This window comes from Antechinus flavipes, chromosome 1 (genome assembly GCF_016432865.1).
Source record: "Antechinus flavipes isolate AdamAnt ecotype Samford, QLD, Australia chromosome 1, AdamAnt_v2, whole genome shotgun sequence".
Taxonomy (NCBI): domain Eukaryota; kingdom Metazoa; phylum Chordata; class Mammalia; order Dasyuromorphia; family Dasyuridae; genus Antechinus; species Antechinus flavipes.
The window spans coordinates 176,626,557-176,646,728 of record NC_067398.1 but is presented as its reverse complement, the minus strand read 5'-3'; the positions used below and the strand labels follow the sequence as shown (position 1 = coordinate 176,646,728).

At 33.9% G+C, this 20,172-nt stretch overlaps 1 long non-coding RNA gene across 2 annotated transcripts in view; it reads right to left on the bottom strand.

Moving 5' to 3' along the window:
* The window catches only part of LOC127559576 (uncharacterized), a 191,200-nt gene that overhangs the window by 143,634 nt on the left and 27,394 nt on the right, over window positions 1–20,172 (bottom strand). Inside the window, exon 3 of one of the 2 annotated variants that reach the window (XR_007953167.1) lies at window positions 17,965–18,144. The exons of the other annotated variant lie outside the window; for it this stretch is intronic. This is a non-coding gene — a long non-coding RNA (uncharacterized LOC127559576). The remainder of the gene's footprint in view (window positions 1–17,964; window positions 18,145–20,172) is intronic. 2 annotated transcript variants of the gene reach the window in all.

Here is a 20,172-nt window from a genome sequence, read left to right as displayed (position 1 = left end):
TCCATTCCTGCTTTCAGAAAAAAAAGCCAAGAAAAAATTCAATGACTGCAATAAAATTATCCCCTGTGACAAGAGTGAGTCATCCATGCTACTGTGGACTTCCTCAACTCCCTGCTTTCCTGCTAACATCACCTACATCTCTGGGTTGTAGCTGAAAAATATAAGCCTACGTATAATGTTTGACTCTGATCTGTATATTAGTTGCAACCAAGAAGTTGTGAAAGTCTTTTGTGAAAGTCTTCATATTGTCCTAATGCATTATTTTATTGCCTTTATTTCTACTTAACTGGTTTACACAAAAGTGTTAGTCAAATGTGTATGTGTGGGTATGGATGTGGGTGTGGGTGTGGGTGAATGGGTGTGTTTTGTAGCCTCAGTAAAAAAGTTTTGCAGAGTGATCTGACCTCAAAACAAGGCAGATCTGGGTTCAAGTCCTACCATACTGGCTATATGGCCTTGGGCAAGTAACAATGCCTCTCAGTGTTCTAGGCAACTCTCTTAGATTATACAGTAGCATAGCATTGACAGAGAGAGTTTTAACTGAGATTTCACAGTAACAACAAAATCTGGGTGCTATTCCTGTTCCTACCACCCTCCTTATTCCTATCCAATCCCTATCATTACCCCTATTTCTATCCCTCTACTCATCCCTGGCCCAGTCCTTATAGCTGTCTCCCTAACCATTTCCCCTGTCCTTCTCTATATACCTGTCTCTAACCTTACTCTATCTTTTTTCTTACCCCAATCCCTATACCTATCCCTATGCCCATACTTGTCCCTATTCATAGGAGAGGTGTGTGTGTATGTGTGTGTGTGTGTGTGTGTGTGTGTGTGTGTGTGTGTGTGTCTGTGTATGTACACAGGATGTCATAAAACTTTTATTGCTTACTGCAGGCTCTAAACTGAACTATGACTTTTAGGACTTCCTGCACAATCCTATGAGGCACACAACATAGGTATTTATATACCTCTGTATATATGTGTATATGTATATGAGTCCCAGTGTTGTGAGATAGATAAAAAGTTGATTTCTGAGTCAGGAAAAGCTGGGTTCTGGGTTTGAGTCTTACCTCCTTCATATGTTGGCTGAATGACATTGGGCAAGTCACTTCTCAAAAACACAGAGAATTCCCTAAGACTGTAAGTGGCAGAATAGTTCCAAGCTGCATTGGTAAGATGACTTTCCTCATCAGTAGTTCCCTATACCAATGAAATCACAGATTTACTTCAAAGATAAATGTCTATAAGTGAACTTGTATATATATATGTACATAATATATACACACATAAGTACAGTATTTATCCTTTCATTATAATACATTCATTTGGAAGATGTCTGACATTATATTTAATAATTATGTGCTACTTGGCCACACTCCCCAAGAATGTCTCAGCATGCTCTCAGAATCTCAGAATCTCAGAATCTAGTACAGATGCAGCACAGCCATTGCTATCCTGCTAGTGTTTCACAGCTGCCCCTGCAGTCTGTACAGGAAGCTCAGTAATATCATCAAGCCTCCCTCCAAAAAAAAAGCAAGCTGCATTTGTTTTGTGTGTGTGTGTGTGTGTTTGGTTTTTTTTTTTTTTTTTTTTTTTGCTAATTTGTCTTCTTTGATTCTTCTCTGACAAAATGAGCAAAAAATTTAAATGGACTCTAACAATTGATAGCTTCTATATGGATAGAGAGCAGACTTTAAACCCTGAGGAGTGTAAAAACAGACTGTCTCCAGATTAATCCCCAAAGGGGGATATGATCTGGTCCTCAACACACAACACTCTCATAAAAGAAATTTAAAAGGTCTCACAAGAGAGCTAGAAGAAAAGTGGGAAAAGGAAAGGGAAGCTTGGCGAGAGAGTCTGAACAAGTCATCCCACTCATTTAAAGATAGAGTGGATAAAGAAATCAAATCCTTGAAAAATAAAATTACTGAATTGGAAAAAGAAAAAAGCTCTCTAAAAAATAAAATTTGCAAAATGGAAAAAAATTCCATAGAACAAAATGACTCATTTAAAAACTCAATTGGACAATTAGAAAAAGATATAAAAAGTGAGTGAAGAAAATAATTCATTGAAAAACAGAATTGAACAAATGGAATTGAATGACTCAAGGAGACAGCAGGAATCAATCAAGCATAACCCCCCCCCAAAAAAAAAAAAAGAAGAAGAAGAAGAAGAAGAAAAAGAAACAATGGGAAAAAAATGTCAAATATCATCTTGGGAAAACAACAGACCTGGAAAATAGATTTAGGAGAGACAATCTAAGAATTATTGGACTCCCTGAAAAATGCCTGGACACTATTTTCCAGGAAATTATTAAGAGAATTTACCAGATGTTATAGAAACAGAGGGTAAAATAAACATTGAAATGATTCACCAATCACCTACTGAAAGGGACCCTAAAATCAAAACTCCAAGAAATATAGTGGCCAAATTTCAGAACTATCAGATGAAAGAAAAAATACTGCAAAATGCTAGGGAAAAAAAACAATGCAAATATATAGTAGCCACAATAAGCATAAATCAGGGTCTAACAGCATCCACATTAAAGGATCGAAGGGCCTGGAATCTAATACTCCAAAAGGCAAAAAGAACTTGGAATACAGCCAAAATAAGCATCTTTTTCCACAGAAGAAGATGGACATTCAATGAAATAAGTGAATTTCATCTATTTTTTGATGAAAAAAATGGAACTAAACAAAAAGTTTGATCTACAAATATAGAACTCAAGAGAAACCTAGAAAGGTAAAAAGAAATCTTGAGAACTATATTTCTGCTATAAAGATATAGCAGAACACATGTATAATTTGCTCTAGAAACTAGAGATGGAAAGGAAATTGTACCAGAAAAAGGGTAAGGTGGGGTTACTACATCTCACAAAGAGGCAATGGAAATCTATTATATCTGAGAAAAAGAATGGAGGGGGATGAACATAGTGTTCATCTTATTCTCATTAGAATTGGCTTAAAGAGAAAAATATTAGGCATATTCAATTTATGGTGAAATTTCTTCCACCTCATTGAAAAGTGGGAGGGGAAAAGTGAAAAGGGAAGGAGTAAGCTAAGCAGAAGGGAATACAGAAATTGTGAGGAAAGGGGGTAAGAAAAGGGGAGGAACTGTAAGGTGGGGGGAAGGATATTAAAAAGGCTGTAAGAAGCAAGTGGTACTCAATAGTTTAATACTGGGAAGAAAGGAAGGGGGAAGGAAAGGAGAAAAGCATAAGTAGGGATTAATAAGATGGCAAGTAATACAGAATTGATAATTTTAATCATAAAGGTGAATGGGGCAAACTCCCCCATAAAGAGGAAGGGATTAGCAGACTGGATTAAAAGTTAGAATGCTACAATATGTTGTTTACAGGAACCCACTTGAAGCAGGGAGCTACATACAGAGTAAAGATAAAAGGATGGAGCAGAATCTATTATGCTTCAGGTGAAGTCAAAAAAGCAGGGGTAGCTATCCTGATCTCAGATCAAGCAAAAGCAAAAATTGATCTAATTAAAAGAGATAAGGAAGGACACTATATCTTACTAAAGGCTAATATAGATAATGAAGCAATATCAATATTAAACATATATGCACCAAGTGGTGTAGCATCTAAATTCTTAAAAAAGAAATTAAGAGAGTCACAAGAAGAAATAGACAGCAAAACTATAATAATGGGAGATATTAACCTTGCACTCTCAGAATTAGATAAATCAAACCACAAAATAAATAAGAAAAAAGTCAAAGAGGTAAATAGAATACTAGAAAAGTTAGATATGATAGATCTTTGCAGAAAACTAAATGGAGACAGAAAGGAGTACACTTTCTTCTCAGCAATTCATGGACCCTATACAAAAAATGACCATATAGTAGGACATAAAAACCTCAAACTCAAATGCAGTAAGGCAGAAATAGTAAATGCATCCTTTTCAGACCACAATGCAATAAAAATTACCTTCAATAAAAAGCCAGGTGAAAATAGACCAAAAAAAAATTGGAAACTAAATGATCTCATACTAAAGAATGATGGGGTGAAAGAGCAAATCATAGACATAACTAATAACTTCACCCAAGAAAATGACAATAATGAGAGGTCATAAAAAAGTGTGTGGGATGCAGCCAAAGTGGTAATAAGGGGAAATTTTATATCTCTAAAGGCCTACTTGCATAAAATAGAGAAAGAGAAGGTCAATGAATCAGGCTTGCAACTAAAAATGCTAGGAAAGGAACAAATTAAAAAAAACTCCAAATACTAAACTTGAAATTCTAAAAATAAAAGGAGAGATTAATAAAATTGAAAGTAAAAAAACTATTGAATTAATTAATAAAACTAAGATTTGGTTCTATGAAAAAACCAACAAAATAGACAAACCCTTAGTAAATCTGATTTAAAAAGGAAAGGACAATCAAATTGTTAGTCTTAAAAGTGAAAAGTAAGAACTCACAGGGCTGGTTCAACATTAAAAAATTATGAGCATAATTGACTATATCAATAACCAAACTAACAAAAACCGTATGATCATCTCAATAGATGCAGAAAAAGCATTTGATAAAATCCAGCATCCATTCCTATTAAAAACACTTGAGAGTATAGGAATAAATGGACTTTTCCTTAATATAGTCAGGAGCATATATTTAAAACAGCCAGTAAGCATCATATGTAATGGGGAAAAACTGGAACTTTTCCCAATGAGATCAGGAATGAAACAAGATTGCCCACTATCACCATTATTATTCAATATTGTCTTAGAAAGGCTAGCCTCAGCAATAAGAGTTGAGAAAGAGATTAAAGGAATTAGAGTAGGTAATGAGGAAACCAAATTATCATTCTTTGCAGATAATATGATGGTATACTCAGAGAACCCTAGAAATTCTACTAAAAAAACTATTAGAAATAATTCACAACTTTAGCAAAGTTTCAGGATACAAAATAAATCCATTTAAATCCTCAGCATTTTTATACATCACCAATAAAATCCAACAGCAAGAGATACAAAGAGAAATTCCATTCATAATAACTGTCAATAGTATAAAATATTTGGGAATCTATCTACCAAAGGAAAGTCAGGAATTATATGAGCAAAATTACAAACACTTTCTACACAAATAAAGTCAAATTTAAATAATTGGAAAAATATTAAGTGCTCTTGAATAGGCCAAGTGAATATAATAAAGATGACAATACTCCCTAAACTAATCTATTTATTTAATGTTATACCAATCAAACTCCCAAGAAACTATTTTGATGACCTAGAAAAAATAATAACAAAATTCATACGAAAGAACAAAATGTCAAGAATTTCAAGGGAATTAATGAAAAAAAATCAAATAAAGGTGGCCTAGCTGTACCTGATCTAAAACTATATTATAAAGCAGCCGTCACCAAAACCATTTGGTATTGGCTAAGAAATAGATTAGTTGATCAGCAGTATAGGTTAGGTTCACAGGACAAAAAGGTTAATATCTATAGCAATCTAGTGTTTGACACTAGATTTCATTATTTGACAAAAACTTCTGGGAAAACTGGAAATTAGTATGGCAGAAATTAGGTATGGACCCGCATTTGATACCATATAACAAGATAAGACCAAAATGGGTCCATGACTTAGGCATAAAGAACAAGATCATAAATAAAATAGAGAGACATAGGATAGTTTACCTCTCAGACCTGTGGAGGAGGAAGGAATTTGTGACCAAAGAAGAGCTAACGATCATTATTTATCACAAAATAGAAAATTTTGATTACATCAAATTAAAAAGCCTTTGTACAGACAAAACTAATGCAAACAAGATTATAAGGAAGCAACAAACTGGGAAAACATTTTTTCAGTTAGAGGTTCTCATAAAGACCTCATTTCCAAAATATATAGAAAATTAACTCTAATTTATAAGAAACCAAGCCATTCTCCAATTGATAAATGGTCAAAGGATATGAACAGACAATTTTCAGATGATGAAACTGAAACTATTTCCACTCATATGAAAGTGTTCCAAATCACTATTGATCAGAGAAATACAAATTAAGACAACTCTGAGATACCACCACACACTTTCAGATTGGCTGGCTAAAATGACCGGGAAAAATAATGATGGATGTTGGAGCGGGGTGCAGGAAAATTGGGACATTGATGCATTGTTGGTGGAGTCGTGAATGAATCCAACCATTCTGGAGAGCAATTTGGAATTATGCCCCAAAAGTTATCAAACTGTGCATACCCTTTGATCCAGCAGTGTTACTATTGGGCTTATATCCCAAAGAGAAACTGAAAAAGGGAAATGGGCATGTGCCAAAATGTTTGTGGCAGCCCTTTTTGTGGTTGCTAGAAACTGGAAAATGAATGGATGCCCATCAATTGGAAAATGGCTGGGTAAATTGTGGTATGTGAATGTTATGGAATATTATTGTTCTGTAAGAAATGACCAGCAGGATGAATACAGAGAGGCTTGGAAAGACTTACATGAACTGATGCTGAATGAAATGAGCAGAACCAGGATATCATTATATACTTCAACAACAATACTGCATGAGGATGTATTCTGATGGAAGGAGATATCTTCAACAAAGAGAAGATCTAATTCAGGTCCAATTGATCAATGATGAACAGAATCAACTACACCCAGATAAGGAACATTGGAAAAGAGTGTAAACTGTTTGCATTTTTGTTTTTCTTCCCAGGTTATTTTTACCTTCTGAATCCAATTCTTTCTATGCAACAAGAGAACTATTCAGTTCTGCACATATATATTGTATCTGGGATATATTATAACATATTTAACATGTATAAGACTTCCTGCCATCTAAGGGAGAGGGTGCAGGGAGGGAAGGGAAAAATCAGAACAGAAGTGAGTGCAAGGGATAATGTTAGAAAAAAGTACCCATGCACATGTACTGTCAATAAAAAGAAGTTATAATAGAAAAAAATAATTATGTGCTAAACAATAAGAAAGTTTAGAGTTGAGATAATCAATGGATACTGCAGAATGGAATGAAAGATATCTATTATTGATTCTTCTACAGCTATTTTTCCTGTCTTTTCCCATTATAATGGATAATTTGCTAAGAATTTCAAATTTTATATGAATCAATACCTCAAAGTACCTCAAAGATCATAGCTGATTTCCTAAACTAGCTGATTTATTAATGGAAGAAGCATTTATTGAGAATCTATTGACTTCAAAGAACTGTTCTATTTCTTTAGAACTAAGATCAAGTGAAAATTTGCTGATTTTTGAACTTATAAAACTCATTTTTCTAATCATTTCAATTTAAGAAGTATTTCTTAAGTGCCAATTATGTATATACAAAGTCCTAAGGTAGGGTTGAGGAATATAATAACAAAAAATACAACTTCCACCTTCAAGGAGCCTGCATTCTATTGAGGGGTTCAACTTTAACATAGAGAAGCAAATGCAGTATAATTTGAAGATGGAGAGAGTTTTAATAATTGACTTGATCATGAGTGACTTCCTATAATAACTGGCATTTGAGTTGAACTTGTAAAGAAGTTTATGATTCTATTAGGCAAAGGTGAGGAGAAATTATATTACAACTCTGTGGGATGAGCAATATGGAAGCAAAAAAGCTGGTGATGGAATGCTAAGTCCAAGATACAATTAGTAGTTTACAGAATGAAAGGAAGAGGGTAATGGGAAATGAGGTTAGAAAGGTGAGCAAAAGACAGACTTGAAGGACTCTATTTTATTGAGTTCTTTATTGGAACTAGAGGACTACATGAAAAGATAAAAATATGGAGCTTTTTCTGATAAAGAATATCCAGACGATCTGAAAATAGAATTCTTGGTCATATAGTCTTAAGAAATACAATAGTCAGAATTAGTTAATAGAATGCAGAGTACTCTTAAAATGTTCATTGCTTTCAGAAGGGTGAGAAGGAGGAGGGTAAGGTTGTTACCATTCATAAACACAAAATAAAGGCAGAAATTTGGAACAAAGAATTGAGATAGAAAGTACCTCTACCAAGAGGTTTTTGTCCCTTTCCTCTTACTCCCTTTTGTGGAGTAGTTAGAATAGTGAGTAGAGTGTTGGGGTTAGAATGAAAAAGACATGAGTTTAAATACAGCCTCAGACTGTATTTGTAACCCTGGGCAAGTTAATTAACCTCTGTTTACCTGAGTTACTTTATTTATAAAATGGGAATAATTATAGTACCTACCACCTAGTATTGTTGTCAGGCAAGTATCATAACTGACTTAGTAAGTACTATATAAACATTATATAAATATTACTAACTTTTACATGAAAGATCAGAGGATCTTAGGGTTAAGAAACACTATGGAACTTGAGATGCACTTAAAAGACACCCCATCTCCCCAAAAAAAAGTCTTTGTAAGTACAGATTTACAAATAGGAATTAAGTAGGATTGTCAGATAGCATTCAGGCCAAGGATGTGTAGCTTCAAAAGCAGAAGGAAGTTATTTGTTTTGAGGTTTGTTTGTTTGTTTGTTTGTTTTTAATAGACAATCTTACTTTGGGGAGCAATTGCTTTTTGGCTTTAGTTGCAAAGTGGCTATGGTTAAAAAAAACTGAGTCTACTCTTTTCAGAGAGACTCCTTCTAGACACTATAATTTCACAGCAGTGGCCAGCAGGCACCCTGAAGAGTGGAACCCAGAGGTGTGAGTTACCCTTCAATACACAAGTACCGTATGCATATGTTCCTCTAGTTATATTCCCCATTGCTTGTTTCATTTATGTCCACTCTTCCTATTAATGATCCTTATTTGTAGGAGAATGGAGCCTAAACAGAGTTATCTCCCTGCTACGAGTCCAGAATAGGACTTCAATGAAGATTTTTGTGTATTTTACTTAAAATAATTTCATCTTTTTTATATAACTCACGGTCATCATTATAAATCTTAATTGTTGTACTGTGCAACGCACCCAAAATATTGGTAGTCTCAGGACCTAAGTAGTTGCAGACTCCTATATATATTTAATTCTTATATCTTGAATTCTTGCATTTAATACTTATATAGCTTTGTTCAGCTCCCCTCTTACTGTCAGATTGTCAGCTGTCACTATGCCTGTCTTTAGTAATTTCCCCTCCTCCCCTCTCCCTTTTACTTGCACTGCTTTGAAAGCATAAAAATCAGCAGCAAAATGGGAAACCAGAGAACTAAGCTTGTTCAAGTTCTTAAGTAATTACTGTGAGCAAAGTTCTGAAAGGCTTGCCTATGATGCCAGAATATAGTCTTTCCAATATGTGTTTTGGATGCCCTAAAAGCTTCCTTCTTTTTCAGTTTGTAGAAATTTAAATAACTGAATTTGTAAAGTAAGAGTCCTCTGAATTAGTGAGGAGCACCTACATATCAAATTTTTAGAGACCTTATTGCTAATCAAATTTAGATCTAGAACATAATAACATCATTTTAAACATTGGAAATATGTATGCTATTATTTTTCTTTTGTTTTTTGCATGACTGCATTTAATTTGTTATATGAAATATGGCTCAAAAGGAATTAGAATGGTTTAATACAAAAACCTCTACTTAATTGGCATTTTCTACTTTTTATGAATTAAATTTTTATGAAATGAAAATCTTATATGAACTTTTATATCTATAAAACACTGAAAGAATATTTCTGATGGAGATAGGTATGATAGGGCATATAACAAAATATCAGAAAAAGAATCTTCAGATATTGCTAACCTCATTAAGAAGAAAAATTATGTTTATGGATGTCAGAGCTTTCTCAAGACTATGTATACAATCTCTCTCCTTTCAAATGCTTTCTCTCATCCATCAGTAAGAGTCAATAATCTGAAACAATGAAATTATATGGCCTCTAGGAATAATATTACAACAAAACTTTTGGCCAATTGCTTTAATAAGTCTCATGAGATACTTACTTTAAATCATACATAAGATTGTGAGGAACACTGATGATATTTATCATCCCATATAGTGGGAGGCAGACTTTCAGTGCTTATTGGGAAGGATTATGCAGATAGGGCAAAAAGAGAGGTAATAATAAAAATTGTGTTCTGTTAAAGAAATATTAAAGAAATTTGTAAAGATACACTATAGATCTAGAACACTCTGTTCCTCTCCCTCTCCTTCTTCCTCCCTCACTCTGGGTGTGAATGTATGTATGTCTCTCTTTCTCTCTTTCTGTCTATATTTTCTCCATTCTTTCTCATCTATCTATAATATATCCTTTGAAGAAATTGCCCAAAAGTCTTATGGAATCCTTAAGTTTAAGATACAGTAGTTAGAGAACATTCATTTTGTGAGAGGGGGAGGAAAATCAAAGCAAGAACCCATTACTAGGACTGGGTAATTCCCAAAACTGATGCAATATTTCTTTCTCTTTGAAATTTTTTTCTCAAGTAAAAAGATTATTATTAATATATATGTATATATGGATAATTAAGAAAATATATGAGAGAGAATGCTTCATTATATTATCATTTCAATATGTGTCCCTTTTATACACTTTCCTCTTTTGATGCATACCTTACCTTTTTGTATAAACTACTCTTACTCAACATTAAAATTCCTTCTCTCTTTCAAAGTATTTTAATCAGACAATCTGGGCAATTGACAAGAAAAATTTCCTTCCTATCCATCCTCTTCCCCAACTCCTCAACTTTGAAGAAATAAAAATGCTGACTCTGTGAAGCATTTTGTAAAGAATTTGGGTTCCTAAAATATGTATATGTATATATTTATGTGTGTGTGTGTGTGTGTGTGTGTGTGTGTGTGTGTGTAATTGACAATGCTAAAGAGATAGGCGTTAAAGGTTATTGCAATTACTCTGACTTTTGGTTTATTTCCATTGGCAACATTTTGTTAACTTTTCAAATTATGTACTGTTGCTTTGACCCATTTTTTAGATGACTCAAATGATCTGAAAAGCAGTAATTTTGGACTTAAAATCTGAACTTTGAATGCCTGTATTTTTAGTACAACCTAAAGATGCTTATAGAGAAAAATGTAGATCTAGGTTAGAAAATAAAAAAGTGCTTTCAGGGAAAGCAGCCATCCCTTTCAGTTTGAGTCATTATTCATCCTTAATTATTTCTAAGGGAGTTTTTCTTTATAAGCTAAGTATGTGATAATGACTTATCACAGGACCAGAGGATTCATCTTCTAGCCTGAATGGGATTTTCAGATTATGTGTACATGCTAGCAACAATTCAGAAAAATAAAAAGATGACTAAAGTAAGAATAAAATAAAATATCATAATTTTCACATCCATTTTCCCCTTCTGACTTACAGCAATAAACTGTCAAACATTATCTGTATATGCCTTTTCTACTCCTGTAGGAAATAGTTGGAATTCAGGGACCACAAAACATGCTTAAGTTCTTGGAAACTATGTGTCTGCTCTGGTGGCTGTCGGCTCCGGTGAATGGAAAAAGGGGGCCACAGAGAATTTCAGCCAACATGAAGCAACTGTTCTTAAGAATGTGGCTTAAGATTTTCAAAGTGAAGTCAGACAGTTAATGCACACAGCTGTACTAGAAGATGATGGAAAGTAAGAATAGACAAACCAAGTAACACATGCATCCTTACAAGATAGGTTTAAAGTAATTAATTTTTTTTTTCTTTTAACTCACCTTTAAAACAAAATATCATAAAAAGACTCACTGACTTAAAAATGGGAGCCTTTAGTTTATACTGAAAACAAAGTAGAACTTGAATTTCTAAGAATTCATGGTATGAGAGATTGTTAAATGTTTGCTCCATCATTTGTTTAAACCTTGAAAGTTCTGAGGTAGCATAAACTCATGGAAAGGAGACTGGAGGGAGAATCAGAAGACTTGGCTTCATACCCCTGTTCTGCTATTCACTATCTCTTTTCCAGTTCTAAATCTATGACCTTATATCTAAGTAAAATAAATTTATGATATTTCAGTCAATAATCTGTTCATATGAATATGTGAATTTAACTGGAAAATTTTTCAGTATTATTTAAGTTCAATCATCTAAAGCCTTCTAGAAAGCCCTTGAAAAATACAAGTTTTAAGAGAATGCCTTTTGTGGATTACCAAAACAATTTGCTGTTTAAATCTTTTGTCCAAAAAGCTACTGTGATTTTATATATGTGTATATACACATACACATATAGATAGATAGATAGATAGATAGATAGATAGATAGATAGATAGATAGAGATAGAGATACATACATATAATTCTGAGAAAAACAGATGATATATTCAACAAGTAGAATAAAAAAAAACATAGACCTAGAGGTCTAATGACAGAGAATATAATATACATGAGTAGTAAATTGTCCTTCATGCTAACTTGCCGAAGATAACTTATTATTTCAAGAGTAAAGAAATCTTGACCAATACTGTTATCAATTACTATGTAAGAAAATAAAACTCTCCAAAAGCCTCTTTTATCCAGAACTTTAGGTCAGCAGCAGATGTTGACAAATTCTGACAGAATGCATATCCGGAGAAGTTTTATTTTTTTTTCCTTTTTTAAAAAAATGACAGAAATCTGCTAGCTATTCTTGCCTTATCTGCAACAGCTGAGCAATCTTTCAGTGCCACACGGAGACTGAAAACTTGGCTCAGATCACCCATGGACAAGCTTGCCTTAATCACATTGCTCTTTTACATGTGCACCAGGACATCAACATTGACAGTACGAGAGTAAAGCAGCCATTTGCTGAAAACAACTGTCAGCGTCGTCAAGTTTTTGGAACCTCTTCTAATGTGATTTGTATGACAAATCTCATGGCATTTTGTTTGTCAGCAAAAGTAGTGAATTTCCATGTATCTGGTAGAGATAGAAGACTGTTCAGAAAAGTATTAGAATTTTCCTGTGAGGAAGCAATATAAAAAGAAAAAGACCACTCATTTTTACATGATAGATCACTAACATTTTTCTGAATGCTTCAAAAATATAATTTCATTAATAAATACCATAGTCATGGACTTTTTCTGAAGAAAATCTTTAAAATTTGAAAAGTTGCATTGAAGGAGAATGCACAGTAGGGTATGAAAGCTGTACCTGTTTTAAAAGAAAAGAAAGAAAAACAAGAGCATCTTCTAGGATTCAAATCTCTGTAGTGATAATTAATGGGTTGTTTCTAAGTGACAATGCTAAGGACTCAATCTTGCCTTCAAGTACATGGTGTACATTGCCATATATCTCAAAAATCAGTTATAGCAAGTCTACCAAAATAGTAAGTATATACTTTATCACTACATTTTTCTTGCTGGATTCTGCTCATTGCAGCATCACTATAAAAACAATCTATAAGTATGCCATCTAGATTGGGAATTCTTAGTTTTTTTGGTGTGTCATGGACCCTTTTGGCAATCTGGTGAAGCCTATGGACCCCCATCTCATGATAATACTTTTAAATGCATAAAATAAAATACATGGTTTTACAAAGGAAACCAATTATATTTCATTTAAGTGATAACATATTAAAAGCACACTTGAAATATAGTAATATGTCTGGCATATTACTCTGATTACAATAATAATTTCAAAGTAAAGATGAACTTAAATGATATTTCAATATATCTGCAACAACTGTAATGTGATATGAAATAATTGGTGACAAAGTTGTGGGTACTAATAATGCCACTGTAGTTTGTTGCCAACATTCATAACTTAAGAAAGTGTTAAATTTCAGTTAGATATTGATGGAAATATTTTTTCCTCTATCAAATGATGACCCTCCCAAAAATCTGTTCATGGAAGGGATCCATGGATACAATGTAGAGGCACCTAGATGGTACAATAGATAGAGAACTAGCTCTAAAGTCAGAAGGACTTGAGTTCAAATCCAGCTTCGGGCATTTGATACTTATTAGCTGTGTAACACTGAACAAGACACTTAACCCCAGTTGTCTCACACATACTCACACACACTCACACACACACACACACACACACACACACACACACACACACAGAACTCTAATTTGTACTCATTTTGTATCCATATGGAGTAAAAATATCCCAATTTATTGTGTTATTGAAAACTAAATATACCATACCAATCCAAATTTTTATCAATGATCTATTCAAAACAAAATAAAATGTCAGTGGTGGCACAAAATACAATGATATATTAACCAACATCCATAGATCACCATCTTTATGTATGTCTGCTATGGTAATGACAACACATCTCCCTAATCTACAAAAGCGCAGGTCCTTGCTTTCTGAAATTGCTGATTTTTTAAAAAACCTGGTGGTAGGCTTAATAAAAATTTCAAAAGGGAATTTGATACACTCCACATATCCAAATCTGGCCTCATCAGAGGCATTTTCATGTTTTCTCTCCCCAGATATCAACGGATATAATAATAAACAAAATATATACATCAAGACATATTATTCACATAAATGAGAAAGCTCAACATTTTTCATAGTCTTACTTTCTATTGTCATTTGCTTTTTACTTCTATTTTTAAGGGGGAAAAACAATATTAATTCCTTTCATTCATTAGCTATCTTTGTGACCTTAAGAAAATAACAATCTCAGAGGGCTCCCTATTTTCTCATCTGCAAAGTGGCAATAATTTTATTTGCCCTTTCTACTTCAAAACATTTTTAAAAGAATCAAAGGAGTTGCTACATTTGAAAGCATTTTTAAATTATATCATATATTTATATTTGAAAGTGTTCTGTATAAAAATATAAAGTCACATAATTTCTTTAACTTCCCCAATTAAAATGATGGTTCCTTTAGGGCATGAAATGTGTTCTTGTCTTTGCAAGTCTAGCACTAAGCACAGTTCCTGATGCTTAACAAAAGTTGATTATAGACTTTGAGCTGTAAAGCATCTTAGAGGTCATTACATCCAACTCTCTCAATTTACAGATGAGGAGCACTAAGCAAATAAAGATGGAAATGATTTTCCTGGAGTCATACAGCTACTAAATGTCTGAGGAAGAATTTAAATCTATGTCTTTCTGACTCAGGTCTAGTGCTCTACCTATTAAACCACCCTACTTTAGATAGATGATAGATAGATAGATAGATAGATAGATAGATAAGTGGGTGGAGGGAGGGAGGGAGAAAAGAAGGGAGGGATGGATGGATGGAAGGGTAGGTGTTCAGGCCACAGTTTTAGGATGTCTATCACCCTCACCATTAAAATACCAGAAGACATTTCTCAAGCAGCTCTCTACATACAGTATGTTGTAATGCCTGCCCAAAACAACAAATTATACATAAATAATTCTTGCCCTTTACAAATCCACATACATCCAAAAAAATAGTTAAACAACTGAATAAACATTCAGACCCACAACCTTCTTAGTTGACCTTATAGCAAGAGCCATTGAGATAGCAGATGACGAAGACTCTGCTTTCTGTTACAAACCCAAGCAAAAGGAGCATGGCTCAGTCCTGTTGACCAGCATCCAGCCTTCATCAAACATCAAGGTAATTCTGACTTGTAATGGCAAAGTGATAACTACAAGAGTATTTAGTCAGCTGCTCCTCAGGTGACTTACTATAGCCCCTTGACAATTAGAGTCTTAGCCCAGGCAGTGTTGGGGGTTGCATAACAGCCCAGAGATGGGAAGAGACTCAGCTACTGATAAAGGGAAGTCAGCTGAGAATAATGGGAGGCTCAGCTGTTACTGGTGTAACCAGTAGCTGGTGGCCCAGTGGGAACCCTAGAAGAACAGTTGATATAATTTTTTTTTGTTTTATCTGGCCCACTACATGGCAGTGACAACTGTAATTCAGCCCCAACTCCTTGTTATTTAATTCATTGTTCACGTCCTTGGGACATTCAAAAATAAATCAATACTTCATTCTCTTTACTCCACACCAGATCAGGGATAATCCACAGAGAAGCAGATAAAATACTAGTTAGAACATTCTGAAAGTTTTAGGAAGAGTTCAGAAGTGGCAAAGCTTAGATGCCATGCAGTGAATGCCCTGATCCCTCTGTCTTAGAGTCTTATAAGTGATTTTTGGTTGATAGAAGCACTTATATACAATATGTGTATTATATCATTATTATATATTATATGTAATACAACATATGTATTATGTATAATAGATTGAATGAAAGGAAAGGCTATATATCAAATGAATTGTCTGGCTTTTTTTAGCCTTAACAGTGAAATAGAATAGTTTTTATTAGTCAAGCAAATTATGATTATATCACTTACTCATCAAAGAACAAATACAAATACCATCACATGGACAGAGCTGTGCTGATCAGACATTGAGGAACCACTTTAGCTTGAAAACTCCTCCAATGTGGCAGAATCCACTTACTCAAACATTATTTTCATGGATGTTAAATCACATCTTACATAGCCTGCCTAATTTGATTGTTGTTATACTTCCTAATGCCTTCATGCACTCATTTTTCCCTTCTTTGAACAGTTGCTTGACCTCCTATTATGAAATCAAAGAGCAATATCTGTTTCCTTCCTTTCTCCCTTTCCTCTCTTTCCTGAATATCAGTCCTCAGAGACAATTTCCCCAATTTTTCTCTGTCTTCTCCATGAATTTCTCTCTTCAGCATGTGTTTTGAACCCTTTTAAAGTTTAGCTGGGTGTCATAGATATGCAGTGATAAAAATTGGGTCCTCTGTACCTAGATCTATTTTGATTATTCTGCTGATCTCCAGTTCTATATTTACTGTTTATGTGAACCAACTGCTTAAAACTGTCAGCTAGCTATCTATGGGATGGTGCATTTATACAGGCCCTTGTCTCATATTTGCAAAGCAGTCTTCCTTTCACTTCTCAAAACATCCCTTGAAATGTGGATTCTTCCTTCCTATTTCTCTCTTCATTGTTGTTTCTGAATTACATCATTCTGCTTCAGAATAAAACCATTTTCAGACAAAGTTAAACTTTAACTACACCCCTTCCTTTTCTTATCCTTGCTAAAGAGCAGCCAAAGTTTTATATGAGGTATGTTACAAGAATTAATGTGGTCAGGGTGGCACAGAAGAAATACCAGTATCAGTCCAAAGCTCCAGAGTTCAAATTATAAACTATTTATATTATTTAGCTTTTGAGACCTCAGTTTCCCCATCTGTAAAATGAAGCAGTTAGCTTAGATGATGCACAATCCCATGAATAGTGGTTACTATATTAAATAAACTATGAATGAAATTTGTAAGCCTTCCACGGGTCAATGGGCATCTAACCCATCTCATCTTCTATGGAATAGTAATTGGTTTTAAATACAGTCCTAAGTACTGTGTTTAAGAAAACCCTTTCTCAATATCATCTTCTGCTCAGTTTCAAAAGATTTGTCTTTGTATCAGTTGCAGCCCTGCTGACTAGCCTATCTATACTGATTGATTTTTTTTTTTAACACATACTTGCAATGACTGTGGTATCTCATCATGTGCTGTGCAATTATTGGTATTTATCTAAAGCTTGGGGGAGACTTTATGTACAGAGCACATCTGGCCCAGAGAGTTTCCTAATTCCCAGGAGAACATGAGACTCTGGTGCTTGCTGTCATACTGAATGGTGTCTTACACATAATGTGTTTGGTGGCCAGGGGCTACAAATAATTCTCTTGTCCGAAGCCAGGGTTACTCAGCTGTATAATAACCTCTAAAGTCTCTACTTCAAAAAAGACTCAGGATTCATGAGTTTAATTTTGCCACTGATAATATAAAAACTGTGCTCCATAACAAGCATCCACTCTTTGCTTCCAGTATAATGAAATTCTAATTGTTTCTAAAGTTTGGGGAGGATAAAATGGTTAATCTCCATGATGACAAAAGGAAGCAGGGAAAATAAAATGACACACTTGAATGAACTGTGAGGAAATAAAGTGCACAACATGTGATAATGCCATGACTCTGTGTTATTGCGCATTTCTGGGCTGAAAAGATATGGCTTGATGGGTAATTTGTCAAGCTGTGCAACAGAGAACAACAGTAAAGAGACTTCAGACAGAAGAAAATTACACAAATAGTAGGGTGGAAAGGTATAATTGAAGATGGCAAAAGATTGAAAGAAAGACATTTAAAATTACTGTACTGACCTACTAAATGCACTTGGGCGTGGAATCCCGGCCTCACATGAAGAGGCATTAAACGTCTGAGGGCTGTGACACTGGCTCAGGAGAATGCCAATCTCCCTGTTCTCAGGAAAGAGAAATACAATACACAGGCTCCCTGTGAACCCCGACCTGCAGGAGGAGCCTCACTTCTCAGGAGTGGCCCTGGAGAGAAAAAAGTGACCTAAATTAGGTTTTTAAACTACACAAACAATTTATTTCAGCAACCCAGTGGGATCTGAGCTTCTCCTTCTAAGTCCTTTCCCTCATTGTAAAAACTCAATATATCCTCTCCCTAGAGGAGTCAGAAAATAAAGGGGGATGAACAGCTAGGTAACTCAGTGGATAAACAACCAGTCCTGGAATCAGGGGATCCTGAGTTCAAATCCAGTCTTAGATACTTTCTCCCTGAAAAGTCTATTTGCCTCAATTGTAAAAAAGGGGATAATGATAATATCTGCTTTCCCAGTGGTTGTGAAAACGAAATGAGACAATAATTATAAATTGCTTAGCATAGCGCCTGGCATTTGTAATAATATTTGCATGAAAAAATAATAATATATGCCTTATATATATATACATATATAAATAAATATTTAACTTTTTCTCATTAAAGTGCTTAAGATAGTGGCTGCCATTATTATTATTATAGTGCTTAGCATAAAACCTGAAAGCTTAGTGTTATAGAAATGTTAGCTATTGTTATTATTATTACCTCCCAGAGTTGTTGTAAAGATAAAAAATAATAATAATTATAAAGTGTCTAAACTAGTACCTGCATATGTAATAATATATGTCTGACATATGCATAGATATATTTAATATATATGTATGTATATACACATACAAATATATAACATGTATACACACTAGCTATTATTATAGTGTTTAGTATAGCATCTGAGACAAAGTGCTACATAATCATATTTAATATAATTATAATATGTAATAACAATAATAATTATTATTATTGTTCAGCATGATACCATTATATATGTTAGCTATTATTATTGGTGTGATGTTGATTGTTGTTGTTAGGTTGCCTGTTTTTGTAGTTGTAATTGATATTGTCCAGTTTTTAAATGAGAGGAATAAATGTTACTTGCCCCCACAACGGGTCTTTGCTTTTTCAAGTAACCCAGAGGCAGCAATAGTGTTGAGTTGATCGATTACTTAACAAGTATTTATTAACTGTCTACTTTGGTCCAGGCTCTGTGCTATGCATTACATGTGAGGATCAGAAAGAATGGGGGCATGGGATATAATACCAGATTTGTCACTGACCTAGAGTAAATTGTTCAATCTCCCTGAATCTCAGTTTTCTCTTCTGTAAAATAACTCAATAATGACTAAATTTTCTTCTAAGTCTAAGAATTTTATAATTATACTCAGAATTGTATAATTGATCAATTTTCTTATCCATAGAAGGAAAGTCACTTTATTTATTCCTTAGTTATTTTTATTCACAGAATCAAGGAAAGTGTATGTTTCTTATTTATCATAACAGATTGCAAGAGAATTATATTGGGAAATGAGCCTTGCAACTGGCTTTGTACATGTCATTTAAAAAACAGTCATGAAGTTCTGAGCACCAGGTCATATTGGGAAATATTGAGATTTTGACAAGGATTTTGGAAGCCTAGATTTAGAGCAGAAAAGGAATTTAGAAGTCATCAATGCCAAATCCAAATTTTGCAAATGAAGGAATTGCAAACCTGAGAAGTTTAGTAATTTCCCCAGCATTTTACAGATACAAGAAGTAACATTGTTGAGATTCGAATCCAGGTCCTCTAACTTCACTTTTCTAAAGTTCTTTCTGCCTCTAAAATTTAGGACTTAAAAAATGTTCCCATCCTTAATATCTCAAGATATCCTTGTAGCATTAACATTCCATTATCACATGCAAATAGACATACAAGAGTCATGTACCTATAATAATTTCCAATTTGTTATAAATTCCAATAATTCAATAATTTCCAAGGAGGGAATGCTTTTTTTCCATGTAGAAATAGCATAGCCTATGAATTTAAAATGAAAAAAAAATACTATGAGATTCAATAGAGGAGCTAATGATAACTAAGAAATGATTATAAGGAGGGTTATAGGGGAATTTAGATTAAAAAATTAAAACAATTAAACAGAACTTGGAAGTCAGGGAGGAGAAATTCATCTCTAATCTCTGAAGGTAACTAA